The sequence below is a fragment of the Ovis canadensis genome, chromosome 6, assembly GCF_042477335.2.
Source record: "Ovis canadensis isolate MfBH-ARS-UI-01 breed Bighorn chromosome 6, ARS-UI_OviCan_v2, whole genome shotgun sequence".
Classification (NCBI taxonomy): Eukaryota; Metazoa; Chordata; class Mammalia; order Artiodactyla; family Bovidae; genus Ovis; species Ovis canadensis.
The window spans coordinates 85,565,117-85,578,572 of record NC_091250.1 but is presented as its reverse complement, the minus strand read 5'-3'; the positions used below and the strand labels follow the sequence as shown (position 1 = coordinate 85,578,572).

The 13,456-nt window shown below is 43.1% G+C and overlaps 1 protein-coding gene across 5 annotated transcripts in view; it reads left to right on the top strand.

Moving 5' to 3' along the window:
* LNX1 (ligand of numb-protein X 1) overlaps positions 1–13,456 on the top strand; it is a 257,811-nt gene that overhangs the window by 61,295 nt on the left and 183,060 nt on the right. The gene's annotated exons all lie outside the window — the stretch shown is intronic.

Genomic DNA, 13,456 nt, shown 5'->3' with positions numbered 1-13,456 from the left:
GCTGAAGGAGCCGTTTCAGATCAGCACAGCCCTCGAGTAGGGAGGGAGTGTACATTTATAGCAAGACCACAGCAGCAGGGCAGGAGGAGAAGAGCACAGCCTGAAGAATTAGACCATCCAATGGTGAATCCTGGTTCCACCACCTACTAGCTCTGTTGTTGCTGTTGTTCAGCCACTAAGTCGTGTCTGACTGTTTGTGACCCCGTGGACTGCAGCACACCAGGCTTCCCTGTCCTTCACTATCTCCTGGAGTTTGCTCAAACTCAAGTGCATTGAGTCATTGATGCCATCCAACCATCTCATCCTCTGTTGCCCGCTTCTCCTCCTGTCTTTAATCTTTCCCAGCATCAGGGTCTTTTCCAATGAGTTGGCTCTTTGCATTAGGTGACCAAAGTACTGGAGCTTCAGCTTTATGTCTGGGCTAATTCAGGTAACACCCCTGACCTCAGTTTTTTGACATGTAAAATGGGAACAATCGGTGATACCTACCTTAAGGAGTTGTTTTAAAGTATAAATGAGATAACACGTATGAAATCTTGACTGGCACACGTGTTCAATACATGCTAACTGGCTCCATGGGAGATGCCAGGGATAAAGATAAGAGGAGCCCTACCCTCAATTTGATCACAAGATCATGAGTCCCTTGTGTGCCACTATCAATGTATGCAGTGTGGTAAGGGCTGTGGGATCGCAGAGGAGGGATCCACTCAGTCTGGGAGATTCTGGATGGAGGTTTTGGGCAGCCTGTTGGGGGAGGTGGGGAGAAGTTACACAGCAGAGGCCATGTGTAGGAAGGTGGCAGAGAACAGAATTGCACTGATTTGATGTTGAACACTGACTTCATCCTCCCCTAGATGCCTCCACCTGTTAGGCTGCTGGGACTGCCGTAACAGTACCACAGCCTGCATGGCTTGAACAACAGAAATGTATTTTGTCGTCGTTCTGGAGCCCGAAGTCCAACATCAGGGTGAGGCCATTCACCTTGGCTTGCAGCTGGCCACCTTTTTGCTGTGTCCTCATGTGGTCATTCCTCTTTAAGGAGAGCGTCTCTCTCTGTATGTCCAAATTTCATCTTCTTAAGAGAGCCAGTCATTAGTTGGATTAGAGTCTACCCTCAAGGCCTGTCTTTAACTCAGTCACCTCTCTCAGGGCCCTATCTCCAAATCCAGCCACATTCTGAGACATGGGACTTCAGCATATGAATTTGGGGGGATACAATTCAACCCATAATGTTGAGGCTGTTACTAAGTCTTCCCAAGCCTTACTTCCTTATTTATAAGATGGGGACAATTTACTTAACAAGGAGAACCATTGGAATGATTATAAAAAGAACCTGTGAAGCATCTATCCCAGTTTCTGACCCTTAGAAGGTACACAGTAGTCAGTGGTGGTTACTATCAGTACTTTAGGCCAAGTCTCAAAAGAACATGGGGTCCCCTGCACAATCCATGTTCCAGATGGACATCGGAGAACTGGCCCTTAGGTATCCTGCAGACTTTTGGACAAGGCAAGGGGCATTCAGTGCTTCCACTTCCTTGGTTCTGGCAGAAAGCCCATCATCAGATAAGTCAAGTGGCTGGCATGTGTCCTACAGAAACTGTGTTCTCTCTCTCTAGTTATTCAAGAATCCAGATGCCCATTCTTTACTAAGTGACTTGGATGAGAACGTCCATCTCTGCACCTCAGCAGAGAAACAACACTTGGCAGATACACCCTGATTCTACTCCTGGGGCAGCCACGCCAAGCTCTGTCCACCCAAGGCAGGCCCCAGGTACCTGTGTCCTGGCAAGTCTGGAAAACAGTATCATTCCAACCTATATCACTAGATATAGATATATTATTTTGAAAAATCTCAAAGTTACAGAAAAGTTGCCAGCACAATACAGTAAAAAAAAAAATTCTATAATGTATTTTTCCTGAACCCTTTGAGAATAAGCTGCCAAAGAGATGCCTCATCTTCCACAAATACTTTAGTGTGCATTTCCCATACACAGTACATCTCCCACACAACCACAAAACCAGGAGCTTAAAGTTGATACGTTACTATTATCTAATCCTCAGACTCTAGGAAGTTTTCATTAATTGTCATTGGATCCTCAGACCAGTTCAAGTTCTTGTCTCTTGTCCCCAAAATAGTCTTTATAGCAAAAAGAATACTTTCAAAATCAAGCGTTGCATTTAGTTGTCACATGTCCTTAATCTACTTCAATATAGACCCTTTCCTCAGTATTTCCTTCACTTACATGACCTTGACAGTTTTTTTTTTTTGAATACTGGCTGGTTATTCTGTAGAATGTTCCTCACTTTGAGTTTGTCTGAGTTTTCTCACACTTAGATTCAGGTTCTACAACTTTGGCAAGAATATCACAGAAGTGATGCCATGCTCTTCTTACTGCATCCTATTAAATGGCAAAAGATTTTAAATTCTTTTGAGAATTTCACCGAGGCCCCAGTCAACAAATAGGAGATCACTGGGAATAGTTGGTTAAAGTGATATCTTCTAGGGATCTCCACTGGAAAGTTCCTCTTCTTCCTTTTTTAAATTCATAAGTGTTCTGTAGAAAAGGACCTTGAAATTATGTAAAATCTCATACCCATCAGACTGTCAGTGTGTCTTTTTGATATGTTCCCGTCATTATTTGCACATCCTTACTTGCTATTACAATGAGATGTTCCAGCCTTATAGTCAAGGAGCTCTGGTTCCATTTAGTGGGAAATTATTTAGAATCCAAATTCTCACTGTTAGGTAGGCTCATTGCTGCATTAGGTATTGCTGTTCCCCGACTCTTTCGGTGGAAGAGCTAGGGTGTATGAGTGTGTGTGTGTGTGTGTATCTATGATTTGGATGCATTGAAAACCAGAATTTCACTCTCATACTTTCAATTCCAATCCAACCCCTCATGTTTCATTCTAGCTTCCTCCCTTTCTATATTGTAAGTTCCTTCTCTCACATTACAGAGCCTGGTTTCCATCATCCTTAATACACTTGCTTGTTTGATCAATCCCCTGAATGTAACCAACTGCTATCATGACCTCTGCTATCACCACCTTCCCTACAGGTGCCCTCCTCATCCCGCTGGGATTCTGGCAATTGAGCCAGGCTGTCCCTCCAGAGGAACCCCTTCCTCTGCCCATCCAGGGTCTGGCCTTGTGCAGGGCAGCCCCTCTAGGTGGTTAATCTCCTTACTCTATCTGGACCAGCATACCGGCTCCACCCACCATGTGGGTGATTACCTTACTCAGACCCCATTAATGGCTTTAAGTATTATATTAAATTAGGAAGAGAAGAGAAGATGAAGAAGACATTCATTCAATTTTAACATTTTTTTGAAACCTGGAAGTGGCTCTATGACCCCTGGTATGCATTTGTATGTATGTAAGCATTGTCAGTCTCTTTGATTAGTGGGGAGCAGTCTCTGCCATACAAATCGGGCACGTTTCCAGTACTAGCCCTGAAGGCATGGGGTTCACACCACTGATTCAATTCCATTCAAGACCTCTCTAGTCTACATGGATGTGGACTTCCCACCCCACTGTCTGCTCAGGGTACCAACAACATTTCTAGGGTGAAAGCTGCTATTTGGACAGTCATTACTCCATCTTCTATACCAAGTCCCAGTGTGGGCTCTGCCTCCTTTATTTCCTTAAGACCAGGTACCAAGCATTTACTATGAATCAAGTACTTGGCTAGGTTGGGACACAGAGATTTAAAGCCTTGTTCTCTACCCTCAGGGAGCTCTCAGTCCACCATGAGAAACAGACAAGAGTCAGACAGTTACAATTCCATGTGGCAAAGTGCAATGTGAGCTGTCTGAACAGCCAGCCACAGGAAGACATAGGTGTCCCCAGACAGGGGGCCGAGAGGGGATACCAAGGGGAACCCTGAGTGGGGATTAACAAGGTGGGACAGGCAGGAAGGAAGGCTCAGGGAGAGCTGTGTAGAAGGGCCAGCGGTGAGGGGAGAGCTGGAAAGGCAGATGCAGACAGGTGGAGGTGGGCACACCCTCCAGGTTAATATGCCTGGATTTTAGACTTTAGGACAAGAGGTTCTGAAGCCCAACATTCTGGGTTCAAATCCTGGCTCTGCCACTTACTAGCTGTCTGATCTTAGGCAAGTGACTGCCCTGTGCCTCAGTTTCCTTGACTGTAAAGCCAGAGATTATAATCATGCTTATCTCATGGAACTGATATAATGATTAAATTAGTTATTTTATATAGTGCACAGAAAAAAAACATAGCATATAAACAGCAAGTAATAAATATTAAGTGTTATTATCATTTCCCAATAGATGGCTTAAAAGAGATTGTGGTAGCTTAATCGCTCAGTCGTGTCTGACTCTTACAACCCTGTGGACTGTAGCCCACCAGGCTCATCTGCCCATGGGATTTCCCAGGCGAGAATACGGGAGTCGGTTGCCATTTCCTTCTTCAGGGGATCTTCCTGACCCAGGAATTGAATCTGGGTCTCCTGCATTGCAGGCAGATTCTTTACTGACTGAGCTACGAGAAACTGGCAAGGCAGAGCCAGCAAACATATCATTAGTTAAAAGAAAGAGAAAGTTTTTAAAAATAGATACTGGCATTTCAAAAGAAACTCTATGCTGTTATTTTGGAAAAATTAGGACTTTGTTGTCTTTCTCGAAGCAATTTTATGGTTTACTGTTGTTTTTCCTTTGCCATACTTGGAAGGATGGGAGACCACCATAATCTTTCCATTGTTGCAGCCTCTAAAGGTCCCAGAGAGGTGTTACAGAGAGACACACTGTGGAGACCTCCTCTCTCATTTTTCACTTAATATGTAGCATTCTCAAGGTTCATTCATATTGTGGTGAGTGTCAGAATTTCCTTCCTTTTTAAGTCTGAGTATTATTCTATGCATTGGAGAAGGAAATGGCAACCCACTCCAGCATTCTTGCCTGGAGAATCCCAAGGACGGAGGAGCCTGGTGGGCTGCCGTCTATGGGGTCGCACAGAGTCGGACACGACTGAAGTGACTTAGCAGCAGCAGCAGTATTTCATTATATGTTTATACCCTATTTTATTTATTCATTAATCTGTTCATGGATATTTGAGTTTCTTTCATCCCATGGCTATTGTGAATAATGCTTCTATAAACATGGTGTACAAATATCTGTTTGGTTTCCTGTTTTCAGTTATTTTGGACATATACTCAGAAACAGAATTGCTGGCTCATATTGTAATTCTATTTTTAAGTCTTTGAGGAGTCACCACACAAATTCCCCATTTTCCTTAAGTGCTCTTGCTCATTCCTGGAAGTGGGGTTGTCGGCAAGCTGATTCCTTCGAGGGGGTGACGGTGGGAGTGGATAAGTGGATTGAGCTGCAGGGTTGGCTTAGGTGGTCTGCGTTACACCTTGGCGGTGCTGTGTGCAAGGATCATGTGTAGTACCCTGCTTTTGCTCCTGGTACTTCAAAAGTGGAAATCAGAATTTAGCCTTTTTTTTTTTTAATTTTTATTTTATATTGGAATACAGTTGATTTGCAGTGTGATTTTAGTTTTATGTGTACAGCAAAGTGAGTTGGTTGCACATATACTTTTATCTATTCTTTTCCAGACTCTTTTCCCATATAGATTATTAGAGTATTGAGTAGAGTTCCTTTTGTTATAGAGTAAGTCCTTGTTGATTATCTCTTTTATGTATAGTAGTTGCTGCTGCTGCTGCTAAGTCGCTTCAGTCGTGTCCGACTCTGTGCAACCCCATAGAAGGCAGCCAACCAGGCTCCCCCGTCCCTGAGATACTCCAGGCAAGAACACTGGAGTGGGTTGCCATTTCCTTCTCCAATGCATGAAAGTGAAAAGTGAAAGTATATATTAATCCCAACTTCCTAATTTATCCCTCCCCTCCCAAACTTTCCTCTTTGGTAACCATAGGTTTGTTTTCTAAGTCTGAATCTATTTCTCTTCTGTATTATGTTCATTTGTATCATTTTCTTAGATTCCGTATGTAAGTGATATCACATATGTCTTTCTCTGTCTAACTTACTTCACTTAGTACAACAATCTCTAGATCCATCCATGTTGCTGCAAATGGCATTAGTTCATTCTTTTTTTATGGCTGAGTAATATTCCATTGCATATATGTACCACGTCTTCATTATCCATTCATCTACAGTGGACATTTAGGTTGCTTCCATGTCTTGGCTATTGTGAATAGTGCTACAGTGAACACTGGTGTATCTTTTTGAATTATGATTTTCTCCTGATGTATGATCAGAAGTAGGATTGCTGGATCATATGGTAGCTCTACTTTTAGTTTTTTAAAGGAAACTTCATACTGTTCTCCATGATTTTACCAACTTACATTCCCATCAACATTGTACAAGGGTTCCCTTTTCTCCACATCCTCTCCAGCATTTATTGTTTGTAGCCTTTTTGATTATAGCCATTCTGACCAGCGTAAGGTGACACCTCATTGTAGTTTTAATTTGCGTTTCTCTAATAGTTAACTATACTGAGAATATTTTCATGTACTTTCTGAGGTTTTGGCCTTTTTATACCTATTGTTCATAATTTGCCCCAACTGCGCATGCACACAATTATTTTTAGTCCCTTAATAGTTTCTTTGTGTTCTGTTGCTCGAGGAGATATTTGTCCAGTTGCAAGCACTCCAGTAGAGGGTCTCAGGTCCAATCCTGTCTCAGCTATAGCTGGAAAACATGAGAGCCATATGCTAACATGGCCCATTTCTGGCCAGCAGAGTGTTTTTAATTTTTTATACTTGCCACCAATATCTAAAAATCAGGAGATTTCATATAAAAATCCAAATTCCAAACTGTTAAAATGTAGTAAAAACCTAGCCACACTGGTCCCACTGAGTCATTAATTCACTCAACAGAGGTGATTAGGTGACAGTTCAGTGCCAGGCATTGCTATGGGTTCTGGGGATACAGCAAAGGTGAGAGACAGTAAACAGATAAATAAGATAATTTCAGAAAATGATGAATAAGCAGGGTTAGGGGCTAGGGATTGACAGTGGCAGGAGGTGATGCTATTAGAGTAGAATGGCCAGGAAAGACCTCTTTCCATTTGCTACAGTCTACACCATGCTCCATTATCCCCACTTACTTCAGTTATTTACTGCTACCTGCCTGGCAGTTAAAGGTATCTGAGATTTTATGAACTCTGCAATAACAATGATTGGAAATATAGTCAAGAATTTAAGCTGGGAACAAGGAAAATAAAAATAAGATTAGGTTGACAAGACCAGAGGAATAAGAATCAAGTATGAATGCCAAAAGAGCCTTCATCACTGATACAGCTGAGCAGCAGATTGAACCCTAAGCTTCCAGACAACTAGAGCAAAAGAGAGATATGTCCAATGACATCATCCTCATTTTCAGAAAGGAAGAAAGCAAGCCATTCCTTTATAGGTACGAAGCTTTCCTCACTTAAACTTGGAGTAGAAATTGACCATATCAGGCTTTTTATAAAGGGAACTGTGAGTGATATAGTGATCAGTATCCTCATGAACACATGCACAGAAGTATGATACATTCCACTGATCGGTCATTCATTCAAAACCCCTTTGCTGAGACACTAACATAAGTGCTACCGATGCAAAAATGCCTGTTGTTTTCTATTCCCTTAGTGTCCATAGATAAGAGATGAGGGTATCTCTTACAAGAATGTTGTTGTATGAAAGGTCAAGTTAATGCCAAGCAGTCCCCTTCTCCTGCTGATTTCAATTCATGGAGTATCAGAAGAATGCACAGAATGCCTGTCACTCAAACTCTCATCCTTCCATGAATCGATCTTCTCTCAGCTGGTTAGACAGAGGGGGATTAAGAGTAGAATTAGCAGCTCTACATGACTTTCCTCAGTGACAGCCACTCCTACTGCTAAAACGCAATTTTTGCGGCCCTTGAGACTTCTGATTTAAGTAAATAAACCTCTCTCTTTCTCTGGACTAGCCCAGTGAGGGAAGCGCCTATGGATACACATTCTGACTGCTTAATAGTGAGAAGAGCCCTCATGAGGGAAGGAAATTCCTACATCTATTCACCCCCTGCATGAGAAGTCTGCCACACTCCTGGGCTGGTGACCTAATACTGGGAAACTAGTCTGTCTTCTAGAATGCTCCTGGGAGCTCTTTCGTGGCTTCAGTGTCCAAAGCTTCTTAAGGGCTCCCTTGCTAACAGAGCCCAAAGGATTCCTACATTGTATATCCCCCAAGTACAGTGCATACACGTGTTTTATATCTCCTGCCCCACAAGAAAACACACCGGCAGAAATAGAGTTAAGCAAATTTTCTACCCTTATTTTTTGGCCTGGGGGTTGCCTAGCTGAATCCTTATCACCAGGATTATCTCTTGGCTCACTGGCGATTTTGCGGACTCACTCTCCTACGCTTGGCAAGAACGAGGTATTGTCTGAGGTCCAGGGCCAAGCTTTACTTCTCCCTCACTCTTCTGAAAGCTGAGAAGAGCCTTTGGACTGTGCTAGTTATAATCCCTACCCAGACTTCCTCCACTCCATTACCATACCTCTCTGTTACTCTGACTAAATGTTCCCTTTGAGCCAACCTCACAGAACTGGTTCTCTGGGTGTGCGACAATGACCTTCCAGAAACACCCTGAGCTCAGTCTGGCTCAAGCCTCATAGTCTCTGCTTGGCTATCTGGCAAAGAGGCCCTGCTGGTGCCAAAGTAACCGACCCCATCTGAGATCTGATCCAAGTCACCTGACATGGAATCCTGCCCCATCCTGCAATGGGACAGCCCAAGAGTTCCCAAGGATTTGCTACAAGAGCCCAGGCTAGTGCTGTGTTTCTGACAAACTTCATTGTGTAAATTTCTTTCCATGGACATTGAAAAAATATATAGGCTTTAATCTATATACATGCATAAACACCTCAATACAAATCATTTTTCATTCATTTCTTTTTATCACTAAAGTCAAGTTCTAAACAGTGCATCCAATGTATCCACTGAGCTTTGTTTCCAAACAGAGAGGGTTCATATTATTAAGACTTTTGGAGTAAATGCTTTGAAGACTAATAAAAAATTATCACCAACTGGCACTGGGGGGCTAGGAAACACCTAGAAAAGGTGCTTTAAGTTCAGCAGGTGCTTAATTCACAAAATAATAACAGTCACTTCTGAGTTCTTTTCAGTCTGTCAGATCCTGTCAGACTCTTCATGTGGCTTGGCTTATCTGGTTTAATTCTCATGATTCTGAAAAGTACTAAGGTAATTTCCATGTTTCAAGTGGAAACTGAGTCTTAAAAAGGTTACATCACTTGCCCAAAGTCCCTGAACAGCAGGACTGGGTTTGAAGCCAGGTCTGTTACACAGCAGTTCTTAACAGGAGGGAGAAGGCAAGGCAGGGGAAGGTGGTGAGAGGGTCAGAGGTTTTGGGCAGCTCACTGCTCACGACCCCTCAAGCTCCGTGATCAACTCTCCATGTCTGTACTGTGGCGCTCGTCTGCTTAATGGACATAGAACCAGTTTTTCAGAATCTGCAGTCATATTCTCTGTCCATTCTTGTTGACAGTTGATTGAGTCATACAAATAACAATTTCCCAACCTCACCAACACTGGCATTTAGGGCTGGATAATTCTTGGATGTGGGGAGCTGTCTTGTAGAATATTTTTCAGCATCCTGGCTTCTGCTCACTAGATGTCAGTAATATCTCCCAAGTTTTGACAACGACGTTTCCAGACTTTGCCAAATGTGCCCTCGTGGAGAACCCTGCACTGGATACTATGAGAAGTGAGAGGAATTGAAAGTTTCTCAGAGGTGATGGCAAAATTCCCCAGCGGACAGGCACTTCTGTGGGTGTTGCTGGGAGGCCTCTGGGATTTCTTCACACAAAGCTGCCCCTCTCCTAGTCATCCCGCAATCCTGACTTCAAACTAAGTGGAAAAGGTCAAGACCCAATCACCCAAAGGACTTCCCTGTAGCTCAAATGTTAAAGAATCTGCCTGCAATGTACGAGACCAGGGTTCGATTGTTGAGTCAGGAAGATCCTCTAGAGAAGGGAATGGCAATCCACTCCAGTATTCTTGCCTGGAGAATTCCATGGACAGAGAAGCCTCATGGGCTACAGTTTGTGGAGTGGCAAAGAGTCGGACATGACTGAGCGACTAACACACACGCCAATCACCCAAAGAAAGGCCAAACCTCAGGCCCCACAGTCTTGCAGGTGAGTAGAGCACGGGGTCCCTCCAAAAGGCCCTGATGGCCATGGTTGACCTTCCCAGTGTCACCATTCTGGTAGGAAATTTGCATTGATCTGGGAAAGGGTCCTTTCTTCCATAGCCATCTCTGTAGCGTTCATTTGACCCCAAGTATAAATGGCTATAGAGTGACCATGCCAGATGTGACTTTAGGGTACACTGGGTATGTGAGAAGTATCCAAGCTGGCACTGGTGTCTCATGGCCCATCACAAGGTCGTCAATGGGACACCACAGTCCTTTGTCTCGGGCCCCACATTGGACCTCAAATTTAAAATGTTGACATCCTCTCCAATGTTATATACATGCTGAATGTTTGCATGTGGTCAAAAGCACTCATTTGTTCAACATATACATTTAAAATGCATCACCCTTTTCATATGTCTATTTTGGAATTTCTTTTATTTTAAATATCTTAAGAGCCTCAAAAAGTGGGCATGACCCAGGCCTGTTAGGCATGGCCTGTTTGCATCATAAGACTGAGCCAGGCACATAGCGAGAGTGATCTCCAGGCTCTTGAAGGCCCCAGGCCCCCAAACCATTCCCCTATGCTCTGGTTTGTTGTCATGTATTCACTAAGTCATGTCCAACTCTTTGCAACCCCATGGACTATAGCACGCCAGGCCCTTCTGACCATCACTATCTCCAGGTTTGCTGAAATTTCATGTCCATTGAGTCAGTGATGATATCTAATTAACTCATCCTCTGCTGTCCCTTTCTTTTGCCTTCAATCTCACCCAGTATTAGGATTTTTTCCAACGAGAGCTCTGATTAGTTCTATCAAAATCGTCTATGCAATGTCTTACATTCCATGATAACTCTTTAAATAAAAATATCTCTGGGAGAATCTATAATGACCTCTCAAAACTCAATCATGAGAAAATAGACAAGCCAACTTAAGAAATGGTTAAAAGATTTACACAGTCACTTTGCCAAAAGATGGTTTACAGATAATAAGTAAACACATGGAAAAGATGCACAACATGATTAATCATTAGAGAGAAGCAAATTAAAACCAGACTGAGACACCATTACATACATAGTAGAATAGCTAAGTCTAAAAAAGAATGACCATACCAAACGTTGGAAAGTACAGGACCAAATACAGGAACTGCACCTACTAGTGGGGGAAAAAAAAACAGTACAGCTACTTTGGACAATAGTTTGGCAGTTTCTTAAAAAGTTGAACATATACCTACAGTATGATCCAGTTATTGCAATGCTCAGAATTTACCAAGAAATGAAGGCTTGTATCCACACAAAGACTTGCATACATATATTCACAGCAGCTTTACTTGCAATCACTTCAAACTAGGAACAACCCAAATGCCCATCAACAGTGAATGAATGGACAGACCATGATACATCCACACAATGGAATACTACTCAACAGTAAAAAGAAACAAACCATTAATACACACAATATGAATGAATCTCAAAAAGTATTGTGCTGAGTGGAAAAAGTCAGACAAAAAAAGATCATACTGTGATTCCATTTATGTGGGGCTCTAGAAAATGCAAAGGATCCATAGTTATAGAAAGCAGACTGATGGTTGTCTGGGGATGCAGAGTGGAGGGAAGAGTGAGACGAGGGATTATAAAGGGGTGTAAGGAAACTTTAGGGGGTGATGGACATGTTCATTATCTCGATTGCGGTGTGGATGAAGAGAGTCACCTGTTGTATCAGTAAACAAAGGATGTTGCAACCATCAGGGAAGCAGCCGCTGCAACAACCCCCCACCCCCCACCCCCAACCCCACCCCAGAATTCAGGATGGAGGAAACCAGCATCCTGGCCCTAGATATTACTAGTTAAGATGCATATCAAAGAATGATTTTAGTGAGTCCAGACTCTTGCATCCTCCCATACATAAAAAGGCACTAAATGCATTAACTTGAGATGTCAAGTTTTCTTTAATAGTAATCTTTTGATGTTCTGATTACCTGGTTTTTGTTGCAGAACTTCTATACATCCTGACTCCTCCCTTACCTTTGTGAAGCAGTCCCTCAGAGCTATCTGAGAGGCTGTCTTCCATGCTTATATCTTCAGTTTTGTCCACCGAATAAAACATTACCCTTAACTTTTAGGTTATGTGTTATTTTCAGTCCACAGTGGTGATTTCATGACTGTATCTGGATGCCAAAATTGATCATACTGTACACATTCAATATGTGCATTAGGATGGAGATCAGGCACTAGGGTGTTGTGAGGGGAACAGAGGCACAGACATTAATTAAATCCACCTGGGCAGTTTCTCCATCTCCCTCTCCCTGGGCTAAGCACAGAGCTGTAGCCATCACTCTTGAATGCTGCCTGGATTATGTCACTAGTCAAGTGTGAGAAACCCATAAAAAATGCAGCAGCTTCTGGGTGGGTGAAAGCCAGGCTGTGACATCCTCTCATACTACCTGAAGGGCGCCTCTTATCTGGGTGAGTTCTCTTGGGGCCAGAAGAGATTAGATCAAAATATACTAGATTTATTAAAACTTGCAGTGCTAAAAATCCCTCCTTCTTAGAGAGGAGAGAAAAGAGGGTCCCTCTCCACTAGAGCAGAGAAAGTGGCTGAGCAGCTTGGATCCCCTCCAGACGATTCAGGCCAAAAGAACCGTGCAGTGTCCCAGTGTTCATTGAGGAAATCAAATGCACACACACACACACACACACAGAGCAGCACCAGAGCCCAGCCGCCTTCAAGGCTGGGGTCTGCAGGTGCAAACTCCAATTAGAGCAGCCGGCCTTCCAATACCTTTTCATCCCAAACAAGGACTGGGTCTCAGCCCCCGCCAGGGATTGAGGAAGGGCCCGGAAGGACTGCCGACCAGACTGGAGAAAACAAAGACTGTCCAAATAAAAGCAGTTCATGTGAGTCGAACCTGAAACCCTCCCTTCATTTTTAATACTCTTGGGAGAATTAACCAATGTGCACTTAGTGGAAAATCAGTCACTGGCCACAAGGAAACAAACTGCCTTCCAAGGCACTCCTCTTCCTCCCCCAAGTTAGGGAGATTTCTTTTGCAAACCAGCGAGGCGCAATATTTCTATAAGGGCACAGTCTCCTTGGTCATTTCCACTGGCAACAATGGTTCACCCTAAGCTGATGTTTCTTTCAGGATTACGGATGCAGTGTGGTCCCTTTGTAACTGGTGGCTCTTTATCATCAATTTCCCATCAAGGTTTAAGAGAAATAAGCCTTATGGTTAGCAAATAAGTGTGTGCTTGATATGCTTGCCAACCTCTATCCTCAGCAGAAAAATATTAAG